Source organism: Micromys minutus (assembly GCF_963924665.1).
Source record: "Micromys minutus genome assembly, chromosome: X".
In the NCBI taxonomy this organism is placed as follows: Eukaryota; Metazoa; Chordata; class Mammalia; order Rodentia; family Muridae; genus Micromys; species Micromys minutus.
This window is the reverse complement of record NC_137970.1, coordinates 80148830-80163727: the sequence shown is the minus strand read 5'-3', so window position 1 is coordinate 80163727 and position 14898 is coordinate 80148830. Positions and strand designations below refer to the sequence as shown.

The window sequence follows — 14898 nt, the reverse complement described above, 5'->3', positions numbered from 1 at the left end:
ACTTCTCAACAGCATACAGCAGAGCCTCACAGCTTCTTCTGGATTGAGCTGCCACAGCTGATTTGTATGAACTGAATTGCTGATATCCTGACAGTGAAGATTAGATTTACTCCAAAGAACTATTTCTGAACAGGTCCCCCATATCCTAATAACCTTCTTTTCCACTACCTCTAATGGGTAGTGGGCTAGAAGGGAGGTTAAATCATTTAAGAGCTCTTACTAAAAGTATGTTTTGAAAAAAAAACCAACTAAGCCTACATTCTGTTTATTACCTTAATTACTTTCTTTTCTTTAAGTAAGTGTGTGTGCTTACATGCATTTCTGTTGTTTCTGTTCGGTTTGTGGGTTTAAAAACCTGGTTGTATTCCAGCGCAGCACTAATCACAATTTTCCTGAACACCATCTTTCCAGTTCAGAAGGCTCTCATGACAGCAAGTAAACAATATACTATATGCATGAAATATTGCTGGGATGTTTACACTAAGGTGCTTCTGCCTAGTGATTCCTAACTAGTGGAATGAGTTATGTAATAAACCACAACCACTATTATGTATTTCATACGTGTATCCTCCTCAAAGTTTAACAGATTTGGACAAATAATTCTGCAGGCTTTAGGAATGGATGATACAAGATGAAGGTGTATGAACAATCAGTTCAGAAGTTTTCCTTAAAAACTACCAATTGAGTCCAGGCCTACTCATTTTTAAAGCTTCTGGATTCCTAAATTTATCTTCATATAAGTGATCTGTGGCAATGCCATAAAGAAAGGAAAAGAATCCTGTTTTAGCATAAGGGAACAGATGTCTCTACAGTAGCTTTCCCATTCTCTTTTAAAATATATATTTATGTTTGGTTACTTTGTCTGCATGTATACCTACACACCAGAAACTAGCATCAAGACAGGTATGAGCTGCCATGTGGGTGCTGGGAAATTGGAATTTGGAAGATCGGTGAATACCCTTAACCACTAAGCCATTTTTCCAGCCCCAGCTTTCCCATTTTTAAGTATAAGGTTCTCATTCTGATTTACAACATGACAGAACTCAGTAAATCCATCCATACAATTATCTAACTTCTTCCTGTTTTCTTGTATCTCAAGCCACTTTATCTTTTGAAAATGAGAAAGCTACTGCCAATATCTGAAGTGGAAATTTAGGGTTTCTTTGGGAAGTCAGTAATGTCAGATGGTGTTTTGCTGGGGCAGACACTTGAAGGAGTGTTTTCCTGAAGTAGGCACAGGTAAAAGAATGTTTTGCTAAAGCAAACATGTGAAAGAACTTGTGCTGGAGGATTCTTCACTAATGGCACGCATGTATTGGCTTGCCTTACACTGCATTGAGGAGCTCCATTTGTTGAGATACATAGAGAGAAATGCACCAAAGAACTCCTGGGGTTCCAGCAGCTTCTTGCTGTGTCTACGGATTTGGGCTGACTGCCAGATTGATGTCAGCTGATACTCATGTGGAGTTTTGCTAAGACAGCTCACATGCTAAGACAAGACCTGTGGGAGTTCACACGATGTTGGAAAGGAGTATAAATAGGATTCAATGGACAGTGACTACTGGCTTGCATGACTAGCTTTGCAACACTTTATTGGTCTCCTGATCTTCACTTTGTTGAGAGAGGCATGGTAGAGAACTTCTCCTAGCATCTCTGCTGATCCTGGTCGTTCCTGCTGACTCATGCCAATTTAGCAGAGGCCTGGCTGTTTCTGCTAGGTTGTGCCACCTCTGCTGATTCATTTGCTATCCTGAGACTACTGAACTGGACTGCTAGTGTATTGTGAATGGATGGAGCTGCTAATGCTGACTTCTGTGAACTGAACTACAGATTTCCTGACAACAGGAAATGGGATTTGCTCCAAAGAATTTCTTAGCAGCTCTACTTTCCCCGTATCCCAATATCCTTTCTTTTCTACTACATCTGGTGGGTGGTGGGCTAGAAGGGAAGTTAAAACATGTAAGAACCCAAATTAGAAGTAGGTTTAAAAAAAACTATCTAAAACTAATAATATCTGTTGCCTTAACAATCTTAACAAATCTGTTTCATCAAGTAATCCAAGGTATTGCCATTCTTCTTCATTACCTAGTACAATTTGATGGTAAGACATTATCGCTGAAGACACCATACACTGGTACTGACTTGGAAGCTTCCTCCTTGTTGGTTAGATTTCATGGTGCAGTTCTGCCCAGCTATACACAATACAGGCTACACTAATGACCAGTCTGGCAACATATGTCTATTGGTTCAATAGTGGCATGACTTGTAACAGTAACCATTCATTTACTGATTAAATTGAAGGCACACTGCACAGACAGAGATGCTGATACTATACGCCTGGGCAAGAACTCGTGAGTGGATAAATCACTGGCCCTACAGAAAAACCCACTAATATTGGTTTGTTTAACTGTCATAGTATCACATTGCTGTCTAAATATAATTCTTCATACTGATAGATAAATATAGCTCTTAGTCCTTACCAGAGAAGCTTCTTTTTGCAGTGGATGGCAGGTAATAAAAAGACTCAATCAGATCAAAATGCAAAAAAGAAGTATTAGGCTCTAAACCGGACACGCACCACCACCACTACCACCATCACCATCATCACAAAGGCTCAGAAAAGAAGACAGAAAATTATAAAGGCTAGTTTGAGAACAAATGCTGTGAAACAGTGTTTTGTGCACATGGAATGACCAATGAGCTCAGGAGCTCACTGTAGCTGTGGTTACCTATAAAAGACCTCACACTGTTGAGCCTGAGAACATTTTATCACGTAAAGGGAAAGAGTTCATGAGGCTGCAACTCTTCTCTGAGGGACTATTGATAGGACTGGGGGTGTGGGGAAGGGGTGCACTTACTTCAGTGATCTAAGCTGTTGGCTTATATTTTTCAAAACCCACTTTAATGGTGGTTCTTAAATGCTTTAGCCTCCATTCTAGTCCACCACCCACCAGAGCTATTGGAAAAGAAAGGTTATTAGGATATGGGGGAATTGGACCTGTTTAGAAATTGTTCTTTGGGGTAAGTAGAGGGGCTGAGAGGCAGGCAGAGTGGCTACAGGGGGGAAAGAGGCAGACAGGGGGGCAGAAAAGCAGGCAGGGAAACAAGGGGCAGACTGAGGTACAAAGAGGCAGAGAGGATGGGCAGGCAAAGGGACAGAAAGGCAGACCAAGGGGCCATAGTGGTAGGCTAAGGGACCTAGGGGCAGCCTGATGGGCCAGGAAGCAGAAAGGCAGGCAGAGGTATAATGAGGCCGGCCCAGGGGTTGAGAGGCCCAAGAGGAGGTTGCCAGGCCCCTAAGGGAAAAGAGGCAGGCTGAGGGAGTCAAAGGCAGGCAGAGGTGTAATGAGGCCGCCCCAGGGGTCAAAAGGTGGGGAGAAGTGACAAGCCAAGGGGGCAAAGGAGCTGAGAGGCTGGCACAAGGGCAGAACTAAGGGAAGCCTAAGGGTAGGCCAAGGGGCCAAGGGGCAGACAGGGACAGAGAGAAAGATCAAGGGACAAGCCTAAGGGCAACACAGGGCCTAGAGGCAGGCAGAGGACCCAAGAGCCAGGCTGAGGGGCCAAAATGCAGACCAAGGGGCCAAGGGGCAAAATGAAGGGGAGCCAAAATGGCCTAGGAGAAAGCCCAGAGGCAGGCTGGGGAGCTGATGCAGGCTAAGGGGCAGAGATGCAGGTCAATGGGCCTAGAAGTGGGCCCAGGGGCCAAGGAGCTAAAGAGCAGGCCAAGGGCGCTAGGCATCAAAGGGCTGAGACACAGGCAGAGGGCCAGTCTGAGGGTCAAAGGGGCAAACAAAGGCCTAGAGGAAAGGTGAGGGGCAAGCCGAAAAGCCAACATAGGCCGAGTGGCAGAGAGTCAGGCAGAAGGACAGGCTGAGGGCCTGGGCCCTAGGGGCAGAGAGGCAAGCAGAGGAGGCCAGGCACTGATGTGGCTAGGGACAGACCAACAGACGTAGAGGTGGGCAGAAGAGCAGTCTGAGAGGCCATGGGGCTGAGAGGCAGGCCAAGGGGCCAAACAGCAGGCTAAGGGACCAAGGGGAATGCAGAGTGGGCCTGAGAGGCCAATTGTTTTCTACTTAGAGTCCATTTTAGAGAACCTGACCTAAATTTGAACTAATGGTAACAAGCATTAGTTTTCAAGTCACCCTGCCAACAAAAACCAAAGCCTAGCTCCAATCTCTAGGCTCACCCCCAAGAAGACCAGTGTATTTAGGTTATTGCCCCAACAAGTCTGCACCCCTAGGTTACAAGCTCACCCCCTGCTTAACAACCACCAATGCAGAAGGAAGCAGAAGTTACATTTCTGGCTGATTCCCAGCACCAGCCATTTATGCTTAAGGCTATATAGTAGCTCTCCAATTAGATGCTTGCACACTCATGCCCTGCCCTCCCCCACCCTCCCTGCTACTTGCTGCTTACTATAAAGCCTTGCCTCAATAGATATTCATGGCTCCTCTCTCCACTAAAAACTATCCTGTATGTCAGAGGTAAGCTAAGGGACCGAGCTAGCTAGAATACAATAAAGACCTTGCTATGGGTTGCATTGGATCAGCTCAGATCAGGTGAAAGGATATTCTGCTAGAGCCAGTGCATGAAAGGACATGTGATGAAGGGATGAAGGATTCCTCACTAACAACAACCATGCATTGATTTGCCTTAACATTGTGTAGCTGAGCTCCATTTGCCATGACTATTTGGAGAAATGCACCAAAGACCGTCTGGTGGTGGAGGACATGTGATATTTGGAGGTATATAAATAGGACTCAAAGAACAGTGATGGAGGCTGAGTTAGGCTTGCTTACAGAGCTAGCTGTGCAACACTTGTTGGTCTCTAGTCTTAGCTGATCTTCGCTTCACTGAGAGAGGCACAGTCAAGAACTTCTCATGGTGTCACTCCTGCTGACTTCTGTGAAGGCCGAGGCCTGGCTGTCTCTGCTAAGTTGTGCCATCGCTGCTGATTTGTGTTTGCTATCCAGACTCAACTGAACTGGACCGCTGGTGTCTCCATGAGGTGTTTGCAAGTGGATCGAGCTGCAGTTGCTGACCTGTGAACTGAACTGCCAATTTCCAGACAAATCAGATGGGAGTTGCTCCAAAGAACCTTCCTAAACAGGTCCACACCCCCTGTATCCTTTCTTTTCCACTACCTCTGGTGGGCAGTTGGTTACAAGAGAGGTCAAAGTATTTAAGAACCCTCATTAAAAATAGGTTTTTAAAAAGTTAAAGTTACAACCATCTTCCTGTTGTTCATATGAAACATATCTTAGCTTTAAAGATAGATGCTACCTTAGCATAAAAGGATAGATTAAAGTATTCCATCCAATGGGACCAGGTACCAAGGAGGCATTGCTATCCTGATATATGGCAAAATAGACATGAAACTAAAAATAATTTAAATAGATAAAGGAAGATACTTCATTTTAATCCTAGGAACAGTTAACCAAGAAGATAGTACTATCCTAAACATATATATATATATGGGTGTGCCCATTCTAAAAAAAAAAGTACTGTTGGATTTAAAGACAAAGATTAACAACAATCCATTAATTGTAAGTGATTTTAATGCCCAATTTTTTTCCAATAAGCAGGTCATCTAGACATACAAAAACAGAAAAACATCAGGATCAACTGGCATCATACATCACACAGACTTAACATATATCCACAGAATATTTCATCCAATGCTACGAAGTGCATCCTACTCTGGAGCACATGGAAGCTTTTCTAAAGTAGACCACATTCTAGGACACACACACAAAGAAAACCCCTCTTTATTCTCACTCCTTGCATCCTATCTTATCACAAGGCAAAATAACTTTAAAATGACAATAAAGTAAACCTCTACTAAATACATCACCACCACCACCACCACCACCACCATCATCATCAAAGAGAAATTAAAAAAACATGTCCAAGGCTAGATGGATTCACAGAAGAATTCTACTGGACTTCTAAACAAGATCTACAGTGAATCTTCCTTGAACTATTCAAAACAATAGATGCAGACAGAGCATCCCCACACTTCTATGACGCCAGTATCACTCTAATGCCCAAACCAGATAAAGATACAACAACAACAACAGAAAAGTACAGGCCAATATCCCTGACGAATGTAGTTTTTAAAATCTTTAAATAAAATATTTCCGCACAGAATACAGGCATACATCAGAAAGATTATACACCGTGAACAAGTTAGCTTTTTACTGAAATGCAGGGATGATTCAACATGCTCAAATCGATAAATGTAATAAATTCCATAAATGGACTTAAAGACTCTAATGGGGAAAGGGACAACTGAGCTCATATAACTGTGGCTCATAAATGGAGCTCCTCTACAGCCATCCAGTCTAAGCTTAACGGTATTTACAAAACAGTGACTGTTTGTCTGTCTGGGGACCAAGACATAAGGAATCATGGGGTGTAAGTGGACTTTCTGTCTAGCTGTGGAAGTAAAATTGTCCCCAACTTTGCAGTCAGTTTTGAAAAAGTGGGATGAAAAAAGTCTCAAAAGCTGCACTACTCTAAGAGGCCACGAAAGGAAGAGCAGGGAGGCTGAAATTGCACTCAGAACTCTGTTAACAGGCTTTACTAGGCAGACAATGTATATGGATGGCATCCTGGCTCTCTCCAGGCCCACTTGCCAACACATACTCTGCATTATACTTCCAGGCTCCAGTAATATCACAGTTCTGTAATTGTCCCAACTGCCACCGAGTACCATAAACCATACCGATTATGGTCTGGGTACTGTTCAGGCTAACTCCTAAACCTGGACTGCCCTTCTGCATTTCTACCCACATCTCCCCTAACTACAGCCCTGAGATTTAACTGCAGTGACTCTTTTTCTAAAAGTGTATCCTGATCACCTCAGATAGGTTAGTTTTAACCTGCTATGGCTCTTTTGAGACCTTGAGATTGTTTCACTACATTATTCAGTTTATTTGCCTTTCTGCCCTGAGATAACTACCCCAAGAAATACACAAAAGATGTCTGATATCTTACTCGCATTCACGTTTGCAGAGTTCTTGGCATAAATGTTTATCATATAAGATATATTCAACAAATCCTTGAAAAGTAACTTAAGGCAAACTTTGTCATTATGAGAACAGAACATCTTATTTTCCCTTAACCTTGTAAACATCCAGTCTTTTAACAATTTTCCTTATTTTATTCTTTATTGTTTTTTGATAATGTCATATGAGTATAATATATTTTTGCCATATTTTTCTCCTTCCCTCCTCCAACTCTTCCTGTACCCCTACCCCCTTTCAAATTCATGTTCTCATTCTCTGTTTCATATACGTGTGTGTAAGACTGACTACATAGGCATGGAGAACCTATCAGAAGGTTTGTGCTCTCAGAAGCAAACTGACTCTCCCTCACTTAGCAGTCTTTGAATCCTGTATATCTTCAACTAGGCAAAGGTCTTATAGCCCTTCCCCATCCTTGCTGGAATAGTGACTAATACCTAATCCTACTGTTGTTAGAGCCAGGGCCTCACTATTCAGCCAAAATTGAGCTTGAATTTGCAATCTTCCTGCTTGAGATGAATGCTGTGATTACAGGTGTGAGTCACTTTGTCCAGTTTAGATAAACAGTTAATATTTACTGAACATTATTATCTGTCTTCTTGTCTTTCTCCTAGATACCCTAATTACTAACTGACCTCTTATATGTACTTCTTATAATTTGTACTAGAATACTTATAGAGCAAAATACAGGTTAAGGAATAAGATTCAGACCCTGGGAAGCAGTTCATAGAAAGTACCTTTCTTCCAGTCTTTACAATTTCCACAGAATACCCTTCCTTCTAGGAGGTATTCCTGGATTTACTCCGGCCCACCATTTTTAAATAATCCATATCTTTTTCTCATATATTTGAATAATTGTGTATTTTTCTACTGATTTCAGCTCTACCATGTGAATTCTAAAATTTGAGGTAAGAAAATTATAGCTACTGTGTGATCATTTTATATTCAATGATATTACACACTGCTATGACCTTGTTGTATGCTAGATTATAAAGGTTTAAAAGTTGGCCTAAAAATGCAGTATAATTATGCTAGTTAAAAGATGAAGCACAAGTGAATTGGGAAATGTTGGCACAATTTACATAAAAACACAACGGCCTTCCATCAAAACAAAACAAATCTCCCTTGCTCTTATTTAGAATGTTTATTGTGGCACACATGCTGGACACATGCTGGAGGGTGACACCTCTCTGGTACTACTCTATATTTAAAGAAGTGTTAAGATATTTAAATCAGTTACATTCATGTCAATCAAGACAATAAAGGTTCCAGTCATATATTTCTCAGAATACTATGAAAGTCCCGACCCTTCAAGACTTAATCATGCTATGCATAATTTCCTCTGTTTGGTTGGTAATAAGCACTCTCTTGAGGTTTCGAAACTAAAAGACATCACTTTGGAGCAAAGAAGTAGTTTCTGTTGCAACCTTGTAATCTACTCTTTATGCTGAGTTCAGTTCAGCTCCAATCTACCAAATTGGCTTTGGACTATGGAAATTTCAAACTAAGACTTTACTTTCCATTATGTGTTCCAGTTCTAAATACCAAACACGAATGGCCACCTGGTCACTGGTTAGCTGCCAACAGAGCGTAGTTGTACTGGAATTAAGAATTCCTGTGTGTGCATGTCAGCCTGCTGAGCTGGCAGATGGACACTGATCATAGAAGGTGGAGACCTCCACCCCTTGAAATTGTACCATTACAGTTTCATCCCCCTGGAGTTTCAAAGGCACTCAAAATGTTCTCATTAGCACACAGGTGGGCATAGGAAATAGAAATGCAACTGGCTTAACATGTGGCATCTCCTATGTGCTAAGAGTACATCCAATAGGGACACTGACAATTGAGTTCTCTATTCAATCCTCATATTGACTTCAAGTGCCCAACAAAGCATCATTGTCTCCATTTAACAGTCAATGATACTGAAGCTCAGAGAGATTAAGTTATTGTGATCATATACATGCTTATATACATGATTAAGCCAAACCTAGCATCCAAGTCCTGTTTTCTTTTTTTCCTTCTGTAATGTTTTTTTCTTAGCAATGAGACAAGCTGCCTGTTATCTGCCTCTGTTCCTGTGTTTATATCACAGGAGGACAAGGGGTCTATTGGTAATTTATTTACTTTACCATTTTGCCTGCTGTGGGGCAATGGGTGGTGAAGGGTACCCTGATTCCTGGTCCAGATAAGTTGAAGATCCGAGAACCCTAAGGGATAGCAGGCAGCTTCCTGGTCTCCTGGGAGATCAGGCCCCTCTCACGTATCTACAACCCTCCACAGCCCCCTGTAGAGAGGTTTGAGTCAAGTAGGTCATTGCCCAAATCCCTCCTCCTCAGGTGAGGATGTGACATAGGTTCAAGCCATATCAGCCACACCCCAAGTCCCTCCTCTACAGGTGAGATTGTGATGGCATGCAGAAGTAAGACCACACCCCCAAACATGAAGATGAGGTATTCCCAAGCTCTCAGGCCAAACCAATAAGACGTACTTGCTATCAGACCCTGAACCACCCCAAATTTGTATATAAGAATCCTATCCACGATTAAAGTGTGTGCAAGAATTACTCATTGTCTGAGAGCTTCTGTCATAAGAGCTGCAGCACTGCCATTTGGAACGAGATCTGCACTCCTGAAATGGGTGCCTAGGTTTGGCATTTCCTCGGTTTTCTCTTTCAAACAAACAAACACCGCAGCTGTTTCTGACTAAATCCAACATACCATCTTAATCCCTTCTTTCCCATTTTTGCCTACAACAGTGACTTCCTAGAGTGTGTCAGCTTTACAAATTGGACAAATTAGTGCATCACCCAGCATCATCCATACTCTAAAAATCCTTGAAGGCCCAGGAGTATTAGGTTCTCACCTCTGTTGAGGACACAGGCATGGGCACCACTACATGCATCTTTAAGATGGCACTGTGCCAACCTGTAAAGAAATTTAGAAAAGAAATCAACTTCATTAGGCATGATGGTATATATTTTAATCCCAGCACCGAGGAAAAAGAGGCAGAAAGATGGATGCATGTCCAAAGCTAGCCTGGTATATATGGCAAGGTTGTTTCAACCCACCACCCCAATCCTAGAGCAAAAAAAAAAAAAAGTTAATCTTATCCCAGATTTCTCACTGACTATCTCTTTCATACACAGCCCTGAACAAAAGCTTCCTAAACACAGACTCTCCTGGTACTTACCACAAGGTCTATAGTTTGCAGCAAAGCTGTTTCAACCCTTCATACAGGAACTGTATACCCTTGTCACCTAAAGCATTATCATTGAGCACAGGGCCTCTCAAATGTTGATTGCTATAAAGTGCACTACACAAATCATGACCACACACTCTGGTCCAGTGGCAAGTCTGCAATACAGAGAAGGATGTCATCATCTCACCTGCTCCAGGAAATTTTAGGACTCATTTTAAAAAACACACTATAAAATCCAAGTGATGTGTGAAAAAGATCCCTTGGGCCAGGGATAAGCAGAGACTCAGGGAAAAGGATATTTTAGTCCCTCTATATTAACTCATTCTTCATATTTTTCTTCCTTCCAGATTCAGTCAGCTGGACAAAAAACAATACTTAATTTTAGGGGTTGCTATGATGTCACGAACTCTACCCATACGTGCAATTCATGATGCTCAGGTCCGTCGGGCTGTTTTAATCCTTCACATAATAATTTCAGTCCCAAATCTCCACTTTTATTATGAATCAGCAGCACTCTTGTCAGGTTCTGGGTAAAGCTGAGGACTTATGCAAGAGGCTTACAACAAGCTGCAGAGAGGGAACACTCAGAAGGCTAGAGGAATGGCAAGATGATTTGGCTCTTAAGATTACCAAATGTTAAAACCCAGGAAAGACAATGGCAAATAAAACATACAAAAGATTCTCAGTGATGCCCTTTGCATACAACACACTTTAGCAATGATGCAGGACTTCTGTGTCCCCTAGGACATTGCCAAAAATAAAAAGTTATGTTAAAGTCTGAGAGTTATAACCAGGTAGCAAGTTCAAGCTAATCAGGGAAAATGAGAAAAGCAGTCATTAGAGCTCTTTTGGATTTCTGAGGACATTCTGCCAATATCCTTCCTTCCTCTCTGAGGTCCAGCTCCTACCTGACCTTCCCAGAAAAGCCCCTCCTAAGGTTTCTAGCACAAAGGGGCTTCTTCATCTTCCTTGGTTCAGCTGATGTTTGCCTTATAAGTGTCCCTAAGGGCAGCTTTGTAATCTGAAAACTTGTTATAACATCATTCATATCTAGCCCAATATCTAGCATATATAGCTTTTCTTTTATTATTATCACTATTATCTTTTTATCATTTAAATTTCAATATATTTTATCATATTCTTCCCTTCCCCAAAGTAAAGTGGAAATTTCTGGGTTCTTTGAAGACTTATTTAAGTTATAATATTTTGCTGGGACAGACAGGTAAAAGAATGTCTTGCTAAAGCAGACACTTCAAAGAATGTTTTGTTGAAGTTGACACAGGCGAAAGGATGTTTTGCTTTAGCAAATATGTGAAAGGACACATGATATTCAGAAGGAATATAAATATGACCACACAGTGGAAGCTCAAGCATTGGTTTGTTTTGCTCCACCTTGCTATTCTTTGATAACAACATTCATGTATTGGTTCACCTTACATTGAGTTGTTGAGCTCCCCTTGATAGAGAAAAACTTACCAAAGAACTTCTCATGAGGTTCTTGTGGCTTCTTGCCATTTCTGTGGACGCAGACTGGTTGGAGAGCTTTGTAGTTTCTTCTGGATTGAACTGCCCTTGATGGTTCATGTGTGGTGTCTGCCGAGGACTATAGATGCTGGTTCATTTTTGGTGTTTGTTAGTGGACTAGACTGAGAACCACAAAGATTGAAATCTCCTTAAAGAACTATTTCTAAACAGGTTCACTTTCCCTTCCCCCATATCCAGATAACATTTCTTTTCTTTTCCACTACCTCTGGTGGGTGGTAGGCTAGAGGGGATGTTGAATCTTTATTAAAGTAGGTTGTGAAAAAGGTATACATACAACCAAGTTTTTCCAGATTCTCTCCTCCTCCCTATTTATAAAAATTTTTCTTTCTCAAAACAAACAAAAACCCAACACAATGACAAAACACCCCAAAACAAAGAAAACAAAATAAAATCACATTAAAAAACAAATGTCAAATTGCAATCAAATAAAAGGACAGGAAAAAATCTGGAGTCCAATTATATGTTGGTCAACTACGATTTCTGAACACAATGCCTATGCTAGAGTAGTTGTTATGCCCAGTTTTAACTCTATTGAACAAAACTGATCTACCTTCTGACAGCAGGTATAGTTTGTTTGTTAATGTTCAGTGGTCTGGACAAACTGGATGGCTTCATGTAGAAAAATCAAAATAGATCCCTACTTATCACCTGCACAAAAATTAACTCTAAATGGATCAAAGACCTCAACATAAAACCAGATGAACTGAACGCAATAGCATAGAAAGTGGGGAAGAACCTTGAACTCATACAGGAAAAGACTTTATGAACTAAACACCATTAGCACAGGTCCTAAGGTCGACAACTAACAAATGAGACCTCATGAAAATGAAAATATGCACAGCAAAAAATGCTGTCATTTGGACAAAGTGGCAGCCAATAGAAAGGAATTTTTTTTAACCAAGTACACATCTGATATATAAAGAACTCAAGAAACTAGATATTGAGAAAACAGACCCAATTAAAAATGTGAACAGGTCTAAACAGAGAATTCTCAAGGTGAAACTTTTAAAGAAATGTTCAACATCTTTAGCCATTAAGGAAGTGCAAATCAAAGTACTTTGAGAGTTCATCTTACACCTGACAGAATAGATAAGATCAACAAAACAAGCTCATACTGGCAAGGATATGAAATAATAGAAACATTGCTCCATTGCTGGTGGAAGTGCAAACTTAAATTACCACTATAAAATCAGTGTGGCATTTCCTCAAGAAGATGAAAATCAATCTACCTCAAGATCCAGCTATATCACTCTTGAGCATATACCCAAAGGATGCTTCATTCTAGCACAGAGACACTTGCTTAACATTGTTCATTGCTGCTCTATTTATTCATAATAGCCAGAAACGGGAAACAACCTGGATATCTCTCAACAAAAAAAAAATGGATAAATAAAATGTGCTACATTTACACAATGGAATATTACTCAGCTGTTATTAAAAATGACATGAAATTTTCAGAAAAAAATGGATGGAACTAGAAAATCATATGGTAAATATTACTTTATATGTAGATAGTAACTGAAGAAAATGATAACTATGCTACAATCATTAGAGCCACCGATGGTAGGAGCTAGAAGGAACAGATCTTGTTTGGAAAGGAATAGAATAGGTAGATATGGAGAGATGGAGGAGTCTAAAATGGGAAGATCAAGTGGGGAGGGAAAGGAAGAGAAGGAAGGAGGGGGGATATGAGGAAGGACAGCTAAAACTGAAGGGCAAAATCTCCAAATAATGAGAGAAATAGAATCCCAACTGCACATCTCTTATCATATGCAGCTATTCTTTATGTAGTTAATATAATTGGAGGGTAGATTTTAGAATCCCATCCTTAGTATACTATAAAATTAATTTTTTTCACCTCTAATTTTAATAAAAGTTCTTCTAGTCTTCCACCCACCAGGGGTAGTGGAGAAGAAAGGTTATGAGGATAGGGGAGAAGTGTACCCGCTTAGAAATAGTTCTTTGAGGAGATTCCAATCTTCATTGTCAGGAAATCAGCAATTTGGTTCACATGAATCATCAGTGGCAGCTAGATCAACTTGCAAACACTTCACAGACATACCAGCTGTCCAGCTTGGTAGTGTCAGGATAGCAAACATGGGGGAGCAGCTGTGGCATTACATAACAGTGGCAGTCAGAGTCAGCAGGAGGGATTAGGACCAGCAGGGTTACCAGGAAAAGTTCTTTGTTGTGCCTCTCTCATCAAGTAAAGATCAGCAAAGATGCCAGACCAAGAAGCATTGCAAAGCTAGCTATGCAAGCATGTCTCTCTCACAGTCTATTGAGTCCAATGTATATTCCTTCCAAATATCACTCGCTAGTCCTGCAGAAGTCTTGCCTCACCATATGTCTTGCCTCAGTACACGAGTCTGTCCTAACAAAACTCCACTTCTCTATCAGCTAGATGTCACTCTACCAATCAGCCTGAATCCACAGAAGTGCCAAGGAGCCACCAGAATACCACCAGAAGTTTTTTGGTGCATTTCTCTCTACGGAGTCTCAATAAATGGAGCTCATCTATGCAATATAAGGTGGACCAATACAGGCGTGACATTAGTGAAGAATCCTTCATCACATGTCCGTTCACATGCTTGCTCTAGCAAAGCATCCTTGTACCTTTGTCTGCTTCAGCACAATGTTCCTTCAAGAGTCTGCTTTAGTCTTCCACCTTGTCTACTTCAAGAAAACACTCATCCACATGTTTGTCCCAGCAAAACACCATCAAACTGACTTTCCAAAGAACCCTTAAACGTTTCCACTTCACTGTCCCCTGAAAGCAGCAGAGAGCTAAGTGAAAGCAAAGTGCTGAGATCTATACTGAAGATCTACACAATCAAGGAAAAGCAGAATTCAGCCTAGTAGTCTCTATTTTCAGATTAAAACACTTAGTTGCAGAGAGGAGGAAGCTATAGAAATCATGTCATCCTCAGGACCTAGGCTCCAAACTCTCAGTCCTTTCTGTAGACAAGCACAGATGGCAGGGAGGCAACTCTAGAAACAAAGCAGTCCACTTACTTTGGGCTCAGGGTTATCAGCCTCTCTGCTCTTACCCTCATGGCTATGTAGCAGATGTACCTTTCAAGGCTGAGCCCCTCACTGCCTAAATTTCTCAGTGTGTCCATGTCTG

The 14898-nt window shown here is 41.2% G+C and overlaps 1 pseudogene across 1 annotated transcript; it reads right to left on the bottom strand.

Annotated features, from left to right (window-relative positions):
• Positions 1 to 674: 674 nt before the first annotated feature.
• Positions 675 to 11741, bottom strand: LOC308415056 (NACHT, LRR and PYD domains-containing protein 3-like; annotated as a pseudogene). Its single transcript has 6 exons — positions 11703 to 11741; positions 10645 to 10818; positions 10218 to 10381; positions 9851 to 9952; positions 6202 to 6272; positions 675 to 778 (listed from the first exon to the last, which is right to left on the bottom strand). The product of its transcript is annotated as an NACHT, LRR and PYD domains-containing protein 3-like (transcript).
• Positions 11742 to 14898: the final 3157 nt, after the last annotated feature.